Source organism: Elephas maximus, chromosome 17 (assembly GCF_024166365.1).
Source record: "Elephas maximus indicus isolate mEleMax1 chromosome 17, mEleMax1 primary haplotype, whole genome shotgun sequence".
Classification (NCBI taxonomy): Eukaryota; Metazoa; Chordata; class Mammalia; order Proboscidea; family Elephantidae; genus Elephas; species Elephas maximus.
In genome coordinates this window covers 8,968,039-8,979,620 of record NC_064835.1, presented here as the reverse complement: position 1 = coordinate 8,979,620, position 11,582 = coordinate 8,968,039, and the positions used below count along the sequence as shown (strand labels likewise).

The window sequence follows — 11,582 nt, the reverse complement described above, 5'->3', positions numbered from 1 at the left end:
TTCTGCCTGCAAGAGTAGAGGAAGGAGGAGTGATTAGCCCATTCCAATGATTTTTCTAGGTCTACCCATTTTTTTTTTTTTTTTTACCCATGGCAGCCTTCCAGTACTCATTACCCCCACTAATGGGACAGGTGGGGTGCTGGTGCTGGTAGACCCAATTTGAGGCTGGATCAGTAAAAACTGGGGAGAAGGTTCTCTGCATTTAAGGGCATATGGCATGTCAAAAGCAGCTATTTTAATGAACATTGCAGATCTTTTGTTTCTTTTTGCCTTGAAAATAGTGCCGAGAGGGGCGGCTTACCATGAAGATGGTCAGTGGTGGACTCACAGTCAGACGGTCCAGTCTCCGGGTGGGAGTGTCTCCTACCCCAGGGCTTGGTGCGGCTGCAGTGGTGCCTGTGTCTCCTAAGGGGCCAAGGAAGGAGGAGTCTGTAGGAGCACTAGACGGTTAGAGTCTGGTTTTTTTCCCAAAGCTGCGTGGATACACCACATGAGACCTGGTGGAAGCCCCTCTAGTTCCTTTGGGAGAGGGAGGAAGGGTGACCCTCTGAGCCGGCTACATTGTGGTTGGTCACAGGCAGAGAGCTCCAGACTCAGCATTTGAGGTTTAGGGCAAGGAGGTGTGACTTGAGAAAGAATGGGATGCTGCTAGTTTAGAAGCAGCTCTTTGGCTGGTGAGGAGCCCTGGTGGTGTAGTGGTTAAGACCTCAGCTGTTAACCAAAAGGTGGGCAGTTCGAATCCACCAGCTGCTCTTTGGAAACCCTATGGGGCAGTTCTACTCTGTCCTAAGGGGTCTGTATGAGTCGTTATCCAAGACAGCAGCAGCTTTTTGGCTGGTAAAGACAATGGACTTTTTGACTGACAGGTGTAAAGTGGAGGAGGAGATGTGTGGGTGTCCTGCAAGATGGAGAAAGTGGGCTGCCAGAGGGCCATTTTACTGACGGTCGGTGTCAAGAGGCTGGGGTTGTAGTGAGGAGTGGATAAATATGCCAGTTTGAGCCCAGGTAATGAGAACTCTTAAGGGGAAGCCTGCCTTGGAGCTACTGAGATCTGCCCATGTTCTGAGCAAGAGTAGGACTCAGGGCAGGAAGCATTCTGTGTCTTTCTCTGTCTGCAAACCCTGCGCTAGAGGGAAGAAGCAGAGAGCAGGAGTTTTGGGAGCAGGGAGGGGATGAGAAGGGGGATGCCAGGTAGTGGGGTGACTAGAGGACCCTCACACACAGTCACAGAGCTCACAGAGGTGGCTGAAGGGGGGTGCCATTTTGGGCCTCTGGCTTCCTGGTCAGGCTGGCAGTAGTCCTCTGCTCAGCCCTGTCCTCTGTCCCCCCGCTCGTGAGGCAGCCCCTGGGCTTTGGCAGATGGGCATTGGTTCTGAGGTTTGGCATCTTAGGGTGCTGCGGTCCTCCCATTTTGAATGTGAAACGCACTGCAGTGGCTTTGGGAGAGGAAGTGGAGACAGTTATGTCCCTAACAACAGAGACTGCTGTGATGGCAGCTAAGGGAGGGAGTGATTATAGAAGTGCTCAGGCTTCAAGATTCTTGGGATTTGATCCCTGCGCCAGCTGCAAGCTCAACTATAGAGCTCCGTTGTGTGTGGTATATGTGTGTTTGTGTGTGTCCATCCTCTGGCCCTTCAGGGGATATCTGTCTTTTCCTACCCTCATCTCCACTCTCCACCCACCACAGATGCATGCCTGCGTGCACGCCCGCGTGCACACACACACACCAAGTGTTGTCCTGAGACACAAGGTTGAGCCGCATCTTGTCAGCTGTATAGATTTGCCAGTAGCTGACACTCTCTCAGAACCTGGAATCACAAAATAGGAACCTCAGAGTTGGAAGAGACCTTAAAGGTCTTCTATTCACCCCACTTTCCCCACACGAACTAATTTTAAAGTATTTTCCACTATTTCAACTGCTGTCCCCTTTGGGCCCCATGGAAATGCAGTGCTGATTATATCAATCATAGATTCAAAGTCGGAAAGGGTCTTAAATGAGATCTAATCCTCATATCCACTCCAGTGCTGGCATCTCCTGGCAAATCCCATTTCTGGAAGCACTGCTCCCACCTATGTGTGAACACTTCTGCCCCGTCACTGCCTCCTGAGGTGCATGTATTCCACTTCTGAGCAACTCTAGCTATTTTCAGTTGTGTTTCCCTGTGGCTTCGCAATTTGTCTGGTTTTCCATCTTGAGGTTTTCAAAAACAGATTTACCCCTCTTCTACCTGATAATATTTTAGATGTGTTGGCATGAATTTTGCTTTCTATGTCTTCTTACCTTCTTCCCTTCTTGGGGAAGGTAATAGGAGAGTTTTGTATTTAAGCTTATACAAGAAAGGAAGCAGACCATCTTTTAAGTAATAAAAGGTGGGAAATTAATCTTCATATGGAGAGAGTTTAATTGTGCTATAGACACTTTACATAGAGGGCGTCTTCCCTCCCCTCCACCCCCAGTCCAGCAGCAGAACCAAGCATGACAACCCATGCCAGAGACTGACACAAGACAAAGAGGTGGGAGGGAAAGGATGAAGAACACTAGTGGGGAGGGAGGTGGCCAGGGAAGCGGATCTATTAGTTAACCTCAGAAGGTGATCTCAAGGTGTGTCCCCAGAGTCAAAAATAGAGCTCAGGGACAAACTGAACAGACTAGAAGAACTATTCCTGAATTGCTACCATCAGGCAGGCTCTGTGTGGGGTTGGAAGCAGAGACTGTTGGAACAATCGTTGTTTGTGCTTCAATGGCTGACAGTAAGACATTTTTTCCCTCTTGATTGTGGCACTTCTTTCTGTGATCAGGAAGTAATGTCACAGCTATGTTGGCAGTAGAAGAAAGCTGTTGGGTCCATCTGACTCTTTTTTCAGTTCCTTCACCATTCTTTTTATGCATGATTTTGAGACCTGCACTATCTTCTCTGAACTCACTCCAGTTTGTGGTGGTCCTTTTTAAAGTACAGCAACTGATTTGGACCGTAATCAGAGTACAATGGATCTATCACTCCCTCAGTCTTGATATTAAATTTCAATCAATGCGTTTAAGACTGAATTAGCTTTTCCCATTGTACTTGCTGTTGCCAGAAGTCCCCATGTCGCCTTTACACACACTGTGAGCCCGTGTCACCCCTCATCTCTTACTTGTGCAGTTGGTGTTTTGAACCCAGTATTTTTTTTATAGTTATAGAGAAAAAGAGGAAGACCCTGAGCGAGGTGGATTGACACAGTGGCTGCAACAATGGGCTCAAACATAACAATGATTGTAAGGATGGCGCAGGACTGGGTGGTGTTTTGTTCTGTTGTGCATAGGGTCACTGTGAGTTGGCACCGACCCAATGGCACGTAACAACAGCAATAATACAGTTACAGCCTAGAAAACCCTATGGGGCAGTTCCACTCTGTGACAGGAGTCGCTATAAGTTGAAAATTGACCTGACGTCACCCAGCAACAGCAAGAGCAATAGTTACTTTTAGCCTTTAGAAAACCCACTTTCTTGTTCTTCTACCATTTCTTAAATGAAAGGTGGTGGGATGGTGGGCCTTGTCCTGGTTTCCTTCGTGTAGGAGAAGAGGAGGCTGGAATGGGGGCTATTTGGGCCCCGTGTCAGTTATCTAGTGCTGCTAAAAAAGAAATACCACAAGTGGATGGCTTTAACAAAAAGAAATTTTTTTCTCTCACAGTCAAGACGGCTAGAAGTTCAAATTCAGGGTGCTAATTCTAGGCGAAGTCCTTTCCCTTGTTCGTTCTGGGGAAAGGTCCTTGTCATCAATCTTCCTCTGGTCTAGGAGCTTCTCAGTTCAGGAACCCCAGCACAGCTTTCTTGGTGGTATGAGGTCCCCTTGCCTCTCTGCTGTCTTCTTTTTTATATCTCAAAAGAGATTGATTTAAGATACAACCTAATCTTGTAGATTGAGTCCTACCTCACTAACATAACTGCCTCTAATCCTGCCTCATTAACATCATAGAGGTAGGATTTCCAACACATAGAAAAATCACGTGGAATCCCAAAATGGTGGATAACCACACAATACTGGGAATTATGGCCTAGCCAAATTGATACTCATTTTTGGGAGACACAATTCAATCCGTAACAGGCCATTCTTTCGCCTGAATCAGATTAGCTTGGTCTCATGCTGGAGAGAATTTAGCTTCCGAGTCACAGTTTGGAAGGTGTTTTGGTGTGGATTAATAAGAAAGTATTGACAAAGACAAAGCTACTGCTCAAGTAACAACCTGAGGTGTTGACAGATCCTCAGGGTATGTGGCAGGGTCTAGAAGGGCTCTCTCTGCCAAGTTCTACTTACGAACTCAGAATTGAAACTCCTGCTGCTATTGCCAGTGGAGGATCTGCTTGCCAATCCAGCCTTTCTGTGAGTTTCCTTAGCACTTTGTACGCAACACTTACCACATTACATTGTGGGCTGTGAGGACCTGTGGCCAGGAACTGTCTCTTACTCATTTTCAAATTCCCAGCTCCTGGCCCAAGGCCTTGCACTCCAGACCTAATAGCTACCATTTACTTACTGCTACTGTGGGCCTGGGACTCTCCATACACTAATCTCATAAGAACCACAATGTGGATGCTAATTTCTATCTTGTAGATGGGAAAACTGGGGCTAAAGACCCCAGCGCTGCCAAAGCCTACCGATGCTCTTTCTACAAATGAATGAATGAATGAGTCTTGGAGTGGCTACTCTGGGCGAGAGTGGGCTCAATGCCTTCAGAATTACCCCCCTTCCCCCTCCCGCCACAGCTCTTTAGTTGAGGTCTCTAATCCCCTGGGCTAATTGATTGTCATGTCTGCAACAATTAGATGAATGCTTAATTAGCACATGGAACTAACTCTCCAGTCAGATGTTTATGCAGTGGCTCTGCCAGCCAACTCAGGCCCACCACGGGGAGTCTGTGGCTTTTTGGGAACACCATGGACGAAGCATGATTATCCCGGTATTGACAGGGAAGATTGAGGACAGGAGAGTCCTGCTGGCTCATGGAGGAAGGAAATTCAGGATGAAGCCCTTGTCTTCAGGATGCAGCCCAGTCTCCTCAGCATTCTGGCAAGGCCTCTCATGACCAGGGTGATCAGCCCCTTCCCTGTACTATCTGAACTTCTCACTTCCCCTGGTCAAATGGTTTCAGGCCTCCGTGCTTTTCCCAAGCTGATGTTTCAGCCCTCTTCTTCCTCCCACTGGCAAAACCTAAGTCATCCTTCAGGGCGCGGTACAAATGTCATTTCCTTTGTGGATGCTTCCCTGCTCCCTCTCTACCAGCAGAATTAAATCCTTCCTCTTTGGCTCTGTCTCGCAATACTTGTACACACCTGAGCTCTAGCGTAACTCTCTGTACACTACAGTGAACTGTGATGTGTTTTTCTCCCCCCGCCACACTTATTGCTTAGGAAGGGCAGAGACCATAGTCTCCAGCATGCAGCGTGAAGCCGGGTCTGTAGAGGACGCTCAGTAAACACTGAATGCATCTAAATGTTAGGTCAAGGTTCCGTTGCGGGTAAGAACTAAGTGAGTGTGAATTTCCAGAATTCAGTATCTATTTTACAAACGATGTGCAAGTGTAAACAGGGCACTTTTGAAAGCTCAAGAATTTTGTGATCCTTAATTTTCCTTTTCAATATTACCCTGTCCTGACTGGGGAAAAGGAGAATAAAATCCCAGTTTGGCCCCAGCCATGTGCCTGGGAAGAATCTTGGCATTAGGCTGAAGGGAAAGTGGTGGGAGGAGATATGGGACTGAGGCCCAAGGGTCGACCAGCCAGACGACCAGCTCCTGCAAGTGCAGGATGTGACTTCCGGTCTCCAGCAGGGCCTACCCACATGCCTCACAGGCAGGGAGGAGGTACTAGTGGAAGGCAGTGCAGGAAAACCTGTCAGAACCAGCCCGGGGTTCTCTTTCCCCACTCATGTCACAAGGCTGTGTGATGTGGGGATGGCTCTGTGGAGTGGGGGTGCTGCTGCTGTCCTGGTCCCCCAGAAGCCAGAGCTGTTGACTCTTGCTGTAGGTGAAGTGACTTGTGCCTTACACATTTGCGCGAACTTTTCTGCATGGCAGGGTGTATAGAGATCCCCATTCCTGTGACCCCACTCCCATTGCACAAAAACAATATGGCCCTATCATACCTCTGTACTCAGGAATTCTCAACCCCAATGGATGGAGAAAAGGGGGGCTCCCGAGGGAACTTGCATTAGCCAGGTAACACCACACAGGAAGGAATCAGGAGTCCTGCTACCCTGGGTTTGAATGCTCAGGCTTCTCTTTGTCTCTTAGGTGGTGGTGGTGTGGAGGGGGTGGGCTTGTGAAGTTTCTTAAATTATTGACTTTGTAAGTCAGGCTAGGGAGTCACCTGGGAAGGGAGAACGAAGAGTAGGGTAAAGGGGAGAGAGGTTTTGCAGTCTAGGTAGGCTTTGCTGAGGGCAGAGGCCATACCTGGAGCTATACAACGTGACCAGCAGATGAGGCTGCCCTGCTTCTTGGGGACCGGGGATGCTGACTGCTCTGTGTTGCCATCTGCTGGACACATGTGGAGATAGCATCTTCCTCCAATCGTGCTTCCTACCCTTTTGCTGAGTTTGCTCTCCTCCTACCTTCTTTCTGCCCTTGTGCTGAGCATTTCTCCCCAGGATCTGCTTTCTTTCTCGCCAAGCAGGACTATCAACCTATCTCTGCTCTGGCCTAGGGCAGGGGACTCTGAATTTCCTCCTGTTTGCTGGCTGTGGTTTTGGGCCAGAGCAGGTTGCTGTCCGTTGTGCTCAGAGATATTCTACTCCTCCCGGGGCTCTCTGGGACCTGAATTTGGCTGTGATTAGAGAGACCTTGAATTTCTCATCCAAACAGGGACACTTCTGAGAATGCGGGCGGGGGAAGGGAGGCAGGCTGCTATTAATAATAATTACAACAGGTGTAAACCAGGATCTTCCCAGGCAAACTGGAAATCGTGGTCACCATAGAGCTCTCAGAGGGTCTGCTGGCCTTCTTTGCATCCCTAGGTGAGGCATCAGAGGTGAAGACGGCCAGCAGAGGCTGCTGCAGCCCTAGCTATGTGTGCTGGTCTGCCTGCCTGAGAGAGCTCCGAGAGCTCCCTTTGCCACGCCGCCGCTGGGGAGGAAGAGGGCCAGGAGCACATAACTCCCGGTAAGGTGAAGTTGGTTGTAGTACAGGGCTGGGGTCCCCTGAGGGATGATGGTACCATGGGGCCCGGTTTAGTGGCTTGAGAACAAGGCCATGTGCTCCCTCTAGTCTCTGCTGGGGACACAGCAGGAAGCCCTGGGGCCCAGTTTCTCAAAAGCTTCTCATCATTTCTGGATTAGACTGGGCCTTTCCTGAATCCTTACAATCCTTTTTCCTGCCCCTTCAGGCAAAGACTGGGCCAGTGGGTTCCTGGCACTCCTGCTCCTGCGGCTGCTGCTTCCCAAGGTGGACCAGCAGTTGGATGTATAGGAAGGAGGTTCCTGGGTCAGATCAGGGACACCTGTGCTGGAGGGAACCCAAAGAGTATCTGGCACCTTCTCTGCATGACCTTGCTGACTGATCTGTGAGTGGAGAATGGGGAGCAGCTGTGCAGACCTGTGAAAGAGAAACTTCTAGCTTTCCCTCCTCCTTACTCTGGTAGCGAGACCTCATTTCCTTCTTCTTCATATAGAGGACTTTCTCTCCCTTAGCCCTGAATGCACACTTGGCAGACCCTGCTCCTCAGCAGAGGAAGGAATTTCTGTACCAAGATGGGGTCTTTCCCCCTGCTTTGGCCTGGGGATGACTTTGGTTGCTGAATTGAGTTTGGCCCTCCCCAGGGCTGTGATGGCCTGCTCTGTGGCTGCTTGCACCAGCCCCCCTCTTTCATCTTCTCTCCCTCCTCACCTTAAGGGAGAGGCCAGTACCTGGCTTTGTAGACACCTGCTGACCATCATACCCTAGCTCTTTGTCCTCAGAAAGGGGCGGTACTCTGAGCCAACTGCTGAGAGAGCTGCCCTGCCTGAGCAGGGAATTCTGGAGCAGCAATGGGTATCCAGGGATGCCACAGGGATTGCCATGGCAACATGCAAGGCAATGCCACAATAGCAGTGGGGAGGCTGGAATGGAGCCGCCCCTCTCAGGCAGTAGCTGAATTCCTGGGTGGTGAGAAGAGGGGCTTGAGGGTAAGAGAGAGAGAACCACAGCTGTCCTCTGATATATAGGTAGTGAGGCCTGCCTGTTGCCCATGTTAGTGGAAATCCAACTGTCCCTAATACATCGGTGGAGCACAGGCCTGGGCACAAGGTCTGCTGGGATTTGGAAGGTGGTGGTTCCAGAGAGAGGGAAGGGGAATCCAGTTTAGTACATCCAAAGGTTGGCAATGGGTTTTAGACCGCTCCAGCCTGCTTCTCTACCTGGGGGACTCTGAGCCATCAAAGTTAACCTAGATGAGTAACCAGGGAGGAATTACCAGCCTGTAATGTGCTTTCCAACTTTCTCTTGCAAAAAGCAGCCTATTTAGGGGAAGAAGTGAAAGCACTGCTCTTGATCTCTGTGCCACTGAGCCACGTCACCCCTCCCTCCCTGTTGCCTTTGGCCATTCCTCACCTCGTTACCACCTCTCAGTTGGCTGATGGCTGGGTTAGCCCCCCGCCCCAGTGGCGGGTTCTGGGGGAAGGTGGTTGCTGTTGTCTTCTCCAGCCGTGCCCACCTCCCGGCACAGCCCTCAGGAGCGCGGAGCTTGCCAAGTCCAGCGCCTGCCAGCCTCCTCCCCACCCTCCCTCTGCCTGCCAAATCTGACTTTGATTAGCGTGTGGAGGAGGAAGAAAGCAGGAAAATAGAATATTAAAATCTTAATTCAATTTAAAACACTGTCATTCACAGGCGTGCCAAACAGTGAGATGACTAATTATTATGCAAATGAGGCAGATAGAAAAGTGATTAATAATTGCACAAATTAAAAATTATTGTAAACATCCTGTGACGAGCGATAAGTCCAATGGAGAGGCGAGGGCGGTGGGCTGCGGAGGCCATGGTGGAGCCGGCTCCTGCATCCTTATTTCCTCACCATTAGGGGGATTTAATTAGCGCCTGGTGATGGGGCTTGTGCTGCCAGGGGTGGAAGAGTGGGTGGCCCTGCTGGGGCTGTCTGTGCTGGATCGTCGGTCTCTTTCCTGTGCGGCCCCTCTCCTGTTCCTCCTGTTGCCCCATTGCTGGACTGGTGCTGGCTGAGCAGGAGAAGGGGATGATGGGAGGGGAGGTGAGACTGGCCAACTCAAAGCTTCTTAGCTGCTTTCCTCTGGCCTCTTCTTATCTGTTACTTCTGTCGTTTGTGCCCTCAGATCTGGGCTGGGGGTGATGGTGAAGAAGCTCCTGGGTGGGGCACTGGTAGGCAGATTCCTCAGGGTCTAACAGAGGGACACACAGCATACCTGCAGGGCTAGACGTTTACAGCGAGCATGCACAAGGACACGGTATTGCCCATGGCCTCGTAGTTAACCTGGGTCCATGTTTTCCTGACTCTGGGGGCACAGAGGCACTAAGTCAGTGTCCTGAGCCAGGTGACTTGCCTTTCTCTGTGTTCACCATGGTGTGTACTTCCCACAGACAAGGTGTGCCCATGAGCCACTTTGCTTGGGTTGACTTGATTGCTGCAAGGCCGGTTGGTGCACTGCAGGGTGTGCAGTCATCCTGGGTCCTCTCTGCTGAAGCAGGGCAACAGCTGACTTACTTACCCTCCTTAATAAAGCAGGCTACTAGCCATACCACAGCTGTCTCCTGCCAGACCCTGGAGCTCTGAACCCTGAGCAGGTGCAGATAGGGCTGAGGCGAGGCCTGGGGCAGGTGGCTGATGATGGAAGATCTGACCCATTGCTCTCCGCATGAGTCACCACGGGACTTAGGGAGATGGTCTTTCATGTCCGGAATAAGACTGGGGAAGTCAAGGGCCTGGTGAAGAGCTCTTGCCATTCACAGGGAAATGAGTAAGGAAAATCAAAGCCTTAGAGAAGGCTTCTGGAAGGACTAGGATGGGGAGCTGGCTTTCAAAGGATGAGGAGGACTCAGAAAAGAGGGTGGGAGGTGAAGAATAGGAGGAATAGGGCTATCCAAGCCATATCTTCTGAGGACCCCAGATTTCCTCACTGTTGTTACCACCTAGGGCTAAGAAGCTGAGGACTTCACAGGCCAAATGCCTAGCCTGCTTGTCCACGTGTTTCTCTTCCTGAGAATTTGACGCATGATTATTTATTTATTTTCTTTGCTGAGGGTGTGGGGTTGAGGAAGGGTTCCCTCTGTTTAAGGACTCACACAGTCACCACAGCCAGCATGGGCTAGTGACACCTGTCCCAGTGTACTGTCTTCACTCTGGCCCCAGGATCTTCTTTAGTCTCCTTCTGATTCCTGAAGGAAGACTGTTCTTTCCTCCTGGAACCCCAGGTCCACTCCTCTGACTTCTGGCTGAAGCCTCCCTAGTCTGAACCCCTTTCCTTTACCCGGAGCTTTATCTACAGGTGCTGACCTTCCACAATCTTCTTCCTCCATCTCCTCTTCCTGACCACTCACTACTCTAGCCGTGTGCTGCCCTGAGCCCATCCCGGGTTGTTACTCCGTCCTTTATTTTGCCTTAGGTTTTCCAGGGCTCTTGTGGGGCAGTCAAGGGTGATGGGATGTGGTACTGATTCTGTGTGACCTCCGAATCTTTCTTCATTGTTACAAGGGGGAAAATACCACGAACTCCTAGGAGTTTTCACTTATCCTTTCCCACATTCATCCATCCATTCACTCCATCAAGCCATTACTCAGAAAACCTCTGCTCCTTTGTACCAAGTGCTAGGGTTACAGAGATGCAGATGGTCTCAAGGAGCTTAGAGCCTCGCGGGAGACAGACCAAGGAACAGGGTGTGCAGAGGCCCAGAGGAGGGAGAGATGACAGAAGTTTAGAGAATGGCAAGGAGTTTGAGATGACTGGAAGATGGGTTGTGTTGGGGAGCGATAGGGCTGAAGGGGCCTTGTATTCCGCAGAACTTCAATAACATTTTGTGGGCTTGAGGAAGCAGGAAACGGTGTCATGCAGAGGGCAAGCATGACTAGAGGTGTGTTTTGGAAAGGCCATTTCAGCAGCAGTGTGCAGATGGGCAGTGCCTGTCCAGAGACCAGGGACAGCCAAAGAGAAGGCAAATCACAGCAGCCAGAGAGGCATGGGTGGGGGTGGGGCTGGGACAGGGGACTCTGGGGCTCCCTTCCTTCCCTCCTTGCTTTGTTCTCTGCTTTGAATCACAGGAGGAGTCTCGGCTCCTAGGAAAGAAAGGATGGGATTAGGACTAACTGAGTGTCCCGGATTCTTGGACATGCGGCTTTGGCCCTGGGAATGACTGGGCTCTTGGGTGGCTACAGGTGTCAGATCCACCCCCTCCAGGTTCACACATCCACTCTGGTTCCAGATTCTACATCCACTGGCCCACAGACAGCGTCCAGAGGAACCCATTTCCAGGTTTGACCTAAAACTCTGGGCTCGCTCCTGGGGCCTGCCCTCAGCCCTGCCCACATGCCCATGTTCCAGGTTCCGGGTTGTGCATCAGCCTGTCTGCCCCCTCCCTCGTGCTAGCAGTGGGTGTCCCCCCACCCCC

General features: G+C 50.7%; 1 long non-coding RNA gene across 1 annotated transcript in view; it reads left to right on the top strand.

Moving 5' to 3' along the window:
• The first annotated feature begins 7,147 nt into the window (after positions 1-7,147).
• Positions 7,148-11,582, top strand: part of LOC126060389 (uncharacterized) — a 57,017-nt gene continuing 52,582 nt past the window's right edge. The window contains exon 1 of the long non-coding RNA XR_007513581.1: positions 7,148-7,537. This is a non-coding gene — a long non-coding RNA (uncharacterized LOC126060389). The remainder of the gene's footprint in view (positions 7,538-11,582) is intronic.